This window comes from Hemiscyllium ocellatum, chromosome 1, assembly GCF_020745735.1.
Source record: "Hemiscyllium ocellatum isolate sHemOce1 chromosome 1, sHemOce1.pat.X.cur, whole genome shotgun sequence".
Classification (NCBI taxonomy): domain Eukaryota; kingdom Metazoa; phylum Chordata; class Chondrichthyes; order Orectolobiformes; family Hemiscylliidae; genus Hemiscyllium; species Hemiscyllium ocellatum.
The window spans coordinates 66141335-66150007 of NC_083401.1; the positions used below are offsets into that span (position 1 = coordinate 66141335).

Genomic DNA, 8673 nt, shown 5'->3' on the forward strand with positions numbered 1-8673 from the left:
ACTGCTTTAATCCACATATTAGTTCTTCAGGTCTAGTAGTAGAACCTTTACAAAATAATATTATTAAGGCAATATAAATGAAAATCATGTTTGATTACGATATTAGAAAAAAAATAAGTTCAATAAGAAAATGAATTCAATGACCTGAGCAAGGTCAGTTGCCCTGGCAGCCCACTTTTATCCGAATGGTTTGATTCAGCTCCCACATTTTAGAGTTAGTTTTGTCTCATGACTTTTATTTGCTAACTTCTCATTTCCTGTAGTACAAAATTCACCTCCCACGTACAATCGGAGTCTGAACCAGTTGAAAGTGAAATCCACATCTTGCTTTTGTGTAACCATTCAAAATAAATTGCTGAAGAGCTCTTTGTGAAAGCAGTGCTTTTCATTTTGGACTGAAACTCATCTACCCTCTGAGGTAGCCATAAAAATTCCATGGACTCTATTCCATGGAGGTTTTCTATTGTCCTAAGTTAATATTTTCCCCTTAACTAATAACACTATTCAAATCTTTGGTCTTTATCCAATCACTGTATTGGGGATCCTGCTGTGTACAAATTGAGTTCTGCTTCTTCTATTGAAGAATAGTTTCCAAACCATTTCATGGACTACAAAGCAATTTGATCCCATTGCCATGAAAGCTATTCTATAATTGCAAATATTTTTTTCTCTTTCTAACACCTAATGTGGAGACATCAGTAATGTATTTTTTCTACATAAGAAAACTTGGGTGGCAAGGTGGCTCAGTGGTTAACACTGCTGCCTCACAGTGTCAGGAACCTGGGTTCAATTCCTGCCTCAGGTGACTATGTGGAGTTTTCAAATTCTCCCCATGTCTGTGGGGGGTTTGGTTTGGTTTCCTCCCACAATCCAAGAGATATGCAGGTCAGGTAAATTGGCCATGCTAAATTGCCCATAGCGTTAGTCAAGGGTAAATATAGGGTAGGGGAATGGTCCTGGGTGAATTACTCTTTGTAGGGTCAGTGTGGACTTGTTGGGCCAAAGGGCCTGTTTCAAAAGGGAATCTAATCTAATCAAAACAGCACTTCTTTGAAACTCTATAGATTTCCTGCCATAGGTTAGGAAATGCAAGTCATGTTTCTGATAGTGCCACAACGTGTAAGATCCTGAGTACTACTAACTCTGAGGTAGATTGTAGAATGATAGCTACTCTAGTTTTTTTTATTTATGATTTAATAAGAACCCAGAGTGTTGGTGGTAGTCTATTAGCATGGATACATGTTTGACTAACTAACAGAAGGCAAGAAAATTAGCATGAGGGGCCATTTTCAGGATGGCAACTTATGATACAATATCCTTTCTTGTCACATGTACTGACTGCATTGTAAGAGTACTGTACTTCACCATGCCTGTCTTCTTCTGGTAACATCTTAGGTACAAGTACCTCAGTATAGTTCTTCGATATGGCAAGTGAATAAAAGTAGTTGCACTATCCAGAATTGAAAAATGTGTTAAAAATAGAACATTAAAAAGGGTTGGCATTTCAGCAAGTTACAAATTTGTAATATTTATTTACATTATAGCAGCTCAGTGCAGGGGCTCCTCACAGGGTCTGGCTGCCCACACCAAACCCCAGTCCAACAGCCATCCCACATCACTCTTAAACTCAGTTGCTCCGAGGTAACTTCCAGGATTGCCTCCCCCACGCTGGTCTCCATCTGGGAATCATTGAATGCATGTTGCTCCCGGATGGTTTCCCCACGTGCTGCTACGAGGCCACTTGCCTGTACTGCTTTCTGGCTCAAAGCCCACACACTGCTCAGGTAAGTTCCTGAAATGCCTCCCCCACACTGGTCTCCGCCCGGAAATCGCTGCGTGCATGCTGCTCCGGGGCTGCTTGTAACTAGTGGTGTGCCACAGGGATCAGTGCTGGAGCCATGATTATTTGCAATGTACATTAATGAGTTAGATGGGGGAAAATGAATGCATAAATGGTTAAGTTTGCAAAGGACATAAAAATAGGGAAGGCGGCAAGCAATGAGGATGACTCAAAGAATCTGCTGAAGAATATTGACAAGTTAAGTGAGTGGGCATACACTTGGTAGATAGAATGCAATGGGAGGTTATGCATTTTAGCAAGAAGAGTAGAGGAATTGAATATTATTTAAATAGAAAAAGACTACAGAAAGCTGCAAAACAGATTTGGGAGTCCTCATCCATGAATCACAAACTGATAGCATCTAAGGTGAGCAGGTAATAGGGAAGGCAAATAAGTTATTTCAAAAGGGAATAGAGTAAAAAGTTGGGAGATCGTGCTAAAACTATAAAGGCACATGACAGACACAGCTGTTTTATTATGACCAACTTGGATCATTAGCGAAGGAAAGATGTTTTGGTATTGGTGGCAGTGCACAGATATTACACTTCCAGGTATGCAAGGTCTGTCTTAGGAGGAGATTGAGTAGGTTGGGCCTGTACTCATTAGAATTTAGAAGAATGAGACAATTTTATTGAAACATAAGATTCTTCAAGAACTTAACAGGGTCGATACACTAATGTGATTTCCCCATGTGGGAGAGTGTAGGACCAAGGGGCATTATATCACAATAGTGGGGTATTGTTGCAATCTTAAGACAATGAGAAGAAATTTCTTCTCAGAGTAATTAATCTGTGGAATTCTTGACTACAAGAGATGGTGGAGGTTAGGTCATTAATTTGAAGGCTGAGATGGACAGATTTTTAAATCAGTAAGGGAATCAAGGGTTATATAGAAAAGGCAGGAAAGTGAAGTCAAGGATGATCAAATCAGCTATTATTTCATAATGGAGTAGACTTGATGGGCTGCATAGCCTATTTCAGTTCCTAAGTCTCAGGGTCTTATGCCCTTATGGAGGCAGACAGAACATTTCCTAAATGGTAAATTTGAAAATTGTGAAGATTTACAAACTGGAACAAAAAGTGTATGAAGTAACAGTTAACAGATATGTAAAGGATAGGAGGAGTTTGTGTCAGTTAATCCAATGGTCAATTTGTAATAATGTAACCATGACAACTTTCATTGAGGATCAATCATACAAGATATAATGCAGATTAAATTTAATTGACACTACAGTGATGGTAAAGTGAGTACAGAGGAAGAGAAATATATTAATTGATGTGAAGGCTCTACCAAAATAAAATCCTGCCAATATACTGTATATCAATGCAATGGGTGAAAACATTTTTTTTTATTTTAAAAAAAAAGATTTTGCATTCAAATAATGACCCTATCAGGACTCATTGTTATTTCTACACAAAGGGTACAGCAAATTTAAGACCCAGATCCCAGTTAATTGCAAATATTCAAAAGTTGTTGTCTGAATTGCATTGCTCCATTTATTGTCTACCTCAATGTACCGACTAATGTCAAAATACTAAGCTCAATCTCTCTGGCAATTTAAATTAATTCCAACAAGTATAAAGGCTCATTCCATCTGATATTAGTAGTTTGTGGAGATTTAAATAGTGCAATTTGAAAGAGGGTGTTGGAATTAGACCTTGTGGTACTTATACGCAAAGCTTTGAATGTGGCTGATACATTCCTAGCCAACATGGCTGACTGTTCTTCCAAACTCCTGCTTGTCTACTTTGGATTCCAGCGTTTGCAGTTTTGTTTTGTGTCTGAATAAGTTCACAGGCAGTGAAGGAAGCTAGGTTAAGGGTGGCACGGTGACTCTGTTAGCACTGTTGCCTCACAGCAGCAACCCAGTTTTGATTCCGACCTTGCGTGAAAGAAATTGAGGGTTTATTTAAGAAAAAGGAGGAAGTATATGTCAGGAATAGACAGGATAAATCGAGTGAATCCTTAGAGTATAAAGGCAGTAGGAGTATACTTAAGAGGGAAATCAGGAGGGCAAAAAAAACAGGACATGAGATAGCTTTGGCAAATAGAATTAAGGAGAATCCAAAGGGTTTTTACAAAATTAAGGATATAGAAGATATAGACTGTAGGGAAATAGATGGTGACACCTTACAAGATGTCCACATTACAGGACATCCAGCACTTCCTCCTTGGAAATGCGCAAAGGTGGATAAATCCCCAGAACCTGATCAGGTGTACTCTAGAACTCTGTGGGAAGCTAGAGAAAGGTGACTGCTAGGCCTCTTGAGATATTTGTATCATAGATAGTCACAGGTGAGGTGCCGGAAGATTGGAGGTTGGCCAATGTGGAGCCACTGTTTAAGAAAGGTGGTAAGGACAAGCCAGGGAAGTATAGACCTGTGAGCCTGACATTGATGGTGGGCAAGTTGTTGGAGGGACTCCAGAGGGACAGAGTGTACATGTATTTGGAAAGGCAAGGACTGGTTAGGGATAGTCAACATGGCTTTGTGCATGGGAAATCATGTCTCACAAACTTGATTTGAGTTTTTTGAAGAAGGAACAAAAGAGGATTGACGAGGGCAGAGCAGTAGATGTGATCTATATGGACCTCAGTAAGGAGTTCCACAAGGTTCCCCATCGGAGACTGATTAGCAAGATTAGATTTCATGGAATAAAAGGAGAACTTGCCATTTGGATAAAAAAAACTGCCTCAAAAAGGTAGAAGACAGGTAGTGGTGGAGAGTTGTTTTCCAGACTGGATGCCTGTGGCCAGTGGAGTGCCACAAGGATCAGTGCTGGGCCCTCTACTTTGTGTCATTTATATGCGAGCATAAAAGAGGTACAATTAGTAAGTTTGCAGATGATACCAACATTGGAGGTGTAGTGGACAGTGAAGAAGGTTACCTCAGATTACAACAGGATCTGGACCAGATGGGCCAATGAGCTGAGAAGTGGCAGATCAAGTTTAATTTGGATAAAATGCAAGGTGCTGTATTTTGGGAAAGCAAATCTTAGCAGGGTTTATACACTTAATGGTAAGGTCCTAGGGAGTGTTGCTGAACAAAAAGACCTTGGAGTGTAGGCTCATAGCTCCTTGAAAGTGGAGTCACAGCTAAATAGGATATGAAAGAAGGTGTTTGGTATGCTTTCTTTTATTGGTCAGAGTATTGAGTAGAGGAGTTGGGAGGTGATGTTGCAGCTGTTCAGGACATTGGTTTGGCCACTGTTGGAATATTGTGTGCAATTCTGGTCTCCTTCCTATCAGTAAGATCTTGTGAAACTTGAAAAGGTTCAGAAAAGATTTAAGGATGTTTCCAGGGATGGAGGATTTGAGCTATAAAGAGGGGTTGAACAGGCTGGGACTGTTTTTCCTGGAGCGCCGGAGGCGGAGGGGTGATGTTACAGAGGCTTACAAAATTATGAGGGGCATGGATAGGGTAAATAGGCAAAGTCTCTTCCCTGGGGGTGGGGGAGTCCAGAACTAGAGGGCAAAGATATAAAAAAGAGACCTAAGGGGCAACTTTTTCACACAAGAGAGGATGGTACGTGTATGGAATGAGCTGCCAGCGGAAGTGGTGGAGACTGGTACAATTGCAACATTCCAGAGGCATTTGGATGAGTATTTTAAGTGCAGCTCGGTGGATTGGCCAATGATAAATGCTGCTTCACAGGTATAGGATGGGGACTGGGGCTGGGTGGGCTACTCTTTGGAAGGTTAGTGCAAACTCTGAGCCAATTGGCCTCTTTCAGTACTTCAAAGGATTCTAGGATTCTATGCTGAACCTCTTTAAAACAATGACTAGGCCTTAGCTAATGTATTGTGTTCATTTTTGGGTATTGTTGCATGCGGTTGTAAAGTTTTGAAAAAAGTAAAATGTTGAAAGTGTCTTAAGCAACCCTAACTAAATGATGATGTCATTTTGGCTTTGTGGGAGAACAGTTTGGCATCTCAGAGGGGTAGACTTCACATTTGGGTCTTCCTTGTCATTTGTGTAACTCTGTACATCACCTCAGTGTTATCTGCAAATAGTTCCATCATATATTTTAGTGTATGTAGTTTACAACAGGTGCCTTTTCTTGTCAGATTGCCATGAGATTTTCCTCAACCAAATTAGGCCAAGATGGCCCTGGAGATCCCTACTCTGAAAGATGCTGGTGGCAGCAACTTGAAGTATACAATAGAACACAGAGCTCAGCTTTCTATTGACAGCACACATTAATGTGCTCTGTTCAGCAGTGGTACAAATTGTTCTCACAACATGGTGACAAGCAGTATGGATTCCATCCAGCTGCCTCTTACAACACTGACAGCAGTCAAGGCCTGAGGATTTCATCAGACCCAGCTTTAAGAAGATTGCTCATGCAGATGGCAGCAGTAAGAGTTGAACATGCACAATCTCTATAAAAGAAAACTTTGTGACAATGTGCAACAAGACAAAATCCACAGCCATAAAGTCAATCAAAGTTCTACAGCACAGTACAAGACTTTGCATGCCTTGGTGTTGCAAAATGCTCATTGAAATACTTAAAATGTTATGAGAATTTCTGCCTCTATCATCCTTACAGGCAGAGAGTTCTAGATTTCCACCACTGTCTGAGTGAACAACATCTTTCCTCATGTGCCCTCAATACCTCCTGCCACTTAATCAATCCCTTCCAATGGCTGAAACCTCCACTGTTTCCCAAGGGGATATGTTCCTTCCTGTCAACTTTATTGTTACCCCTCAGTTTTATAGATCTCAATCATGTCAGTCTCCCCTGCTCCAAAAAAACAAATTCCAAATCTATCTAATTTCTCTTCATAACTGAAACTCTCCAGTCCAGGTAACGTCCTAGTAAATCCCCTCTGCACCCTCTCCATTACAAATACATCTCTCCTAGTATGTAGATTTCCAAACCTGCACACCAATACTCTAGCTGTTGCCTAACTAACATTTCATTCAGTATCAGCATTACCTCCCATCTGTTAAACTCTGCCTTCGAGGAGAAAGTGAGGACTGTTGATGCTGGAGATCAGAGCTGAAAATGCTGGAGATCAGGAAAAGTCCTCATTCCTGAAGAAGGGCTTATGCCCGAAACGTCGAATCTCCTGTTCCTTGGATGCTGCCTGACCTGCTGCGCTTTTCCAGCAACACATTTTCAAACTCTGCGCCTTGACTAATAAAGAGAAATATACCATATAGGTTTTCTTAACCATGTTATCTGCCTGTCCCACTACTTTTAGGGAACATTAGACATGCGTACAAAGATCCTTTTGATCCTTGATGCTTACCAAGATCTTACTACGTATAATGGATTCCCTTGCCTTGCTTGTCCTGCTCAAGAGCATCACCTCATATATATCTGGATTTAATTCAATTTTCCACTGATCAGCCCATCTGACCAGTAGATGGATTTGCTTCTGTAATCTAAGGCTACCCTCACTATTTACCACACTACCAATTTTCATACCATCAAAAACTTAAGTCTGCAAACTTGGTGAAAGCATCAGACCTGGCAGAAGATGTGCAGCAGCAATAGAATGTTTTCAATTCCTGGAACTGGAGTATTAGTCACTCCAAAGTGATGATAATAACTGCTAAGGTCTGGTGTCTGTTCCCACTTGCTATGCTGATTTCTCAAACTAAAATGGACTACGTTGATTCCCTGTGCTACACTTTTTAGGATCTTCTCTCCACCCTGCGGGCACTCTGCATCTATTCCTGAAGAAGGGTTTTTACCCGAAACATCGATTTTCCTGCTCCTCGGATGCTGCCTGACCTGCTGTGCTTTTCCAGCACCACTCTAATCTAGAATCTGGTTTCCACCATCTGCAGTCCTTGTTTTTACCGAGTTTTCTTAGGATTGACAAGGTGTTGCCTCCAGATTTTGGCTTCGCTAATCATCTTGAGTCTTGACCTTTTCCTAGTGTCAAATTTTATTTTAACCTCTAAATCTCCTGGCAAAGATTCAACAATTACAACATGATCTTAGAAATTCTGACTTTAAAATCACTGTAGTCACATTTTCCAGCTCACCTGTAGCTAATTAATGAAATTATAGAGCGACAGAGTCATACATCAGAGACAGGCCCTTTGGCTCAATCTGGTCCACCCACGCTAACTCCATTCCCAGCACTTGGCTCATATCCTTTTTAGATTAGATTGCGTAAAGTGTGGAAATAGGCCCTTCGGCCCAACAAGTCCACACCAACCTTCAGAAGAGTAACTCACCCAGACCCATTTCCCTCTGATTAATGCAACTAACCCTACGGGACAATTTAACATGGCCAATTCACCTGACTTGCACATCTTTTGAACTGAGAGGAAACCATGCAGACCCTGGGAGAATGTGCAAACTCCATGTAGACAGTCACCAGAGGCTGGAATCAAACCTGGACCCTGGTGCTGTGAGGCAGCAGTGCTAGCCACTGAGCCACCATGCCACACTAAAGTGGTTGCCCAAGTAGGAATACGAACCCTGGACCCTCAGATTAAAAGTCTGATGCTCTACCAACTGAGCTACCCAGGCTCACTCTAATGCCTTCCTATCTGTGTATTTGTCCAAATACCTCTTAAAATGCTGTTAATGTACCCACCTCAACAATTTCCATTGACACCTCATTCCATATGTGTCATACCCTGTGTAAAAAAGGTTGCCCCTCAGGTTCCCTTTTATTCTTTCCCCTCTAACCTTAAACTGATGCCCTCTAGTTCTCAATTTCTCAAGTCTGGGGAAAAGACAGAGTGCATTCATTTCATCAATGCCTCATGATCTTATACACCTTCATAATGTCCCCCCCCTTTACACTGTAAAGAAAAACGGTCCAAGCTTGTCCCACCTCTCAGAACATTGAATCCAGACAACATCCT

General features: G+C 41.2%; 1 non-coding gene across 1 annotated transcript; it reads right to left on the reverse strand.

Annotated features, from left to right (window-relative positions):
• Positions 1 to 8259: 8259 nt before the first annotated feature.
• On the reverse strand, positions 8260 to 8332 carry trnak-uuu (transfer RNA lysine (anticodon UUU)). Its single transcript has one exon. It is a non-coding gene; the product is annotated as a tRNA-Lys (tRNA).
• Positions 8333 to 8673: the final 341 nt, after the last annotated feature.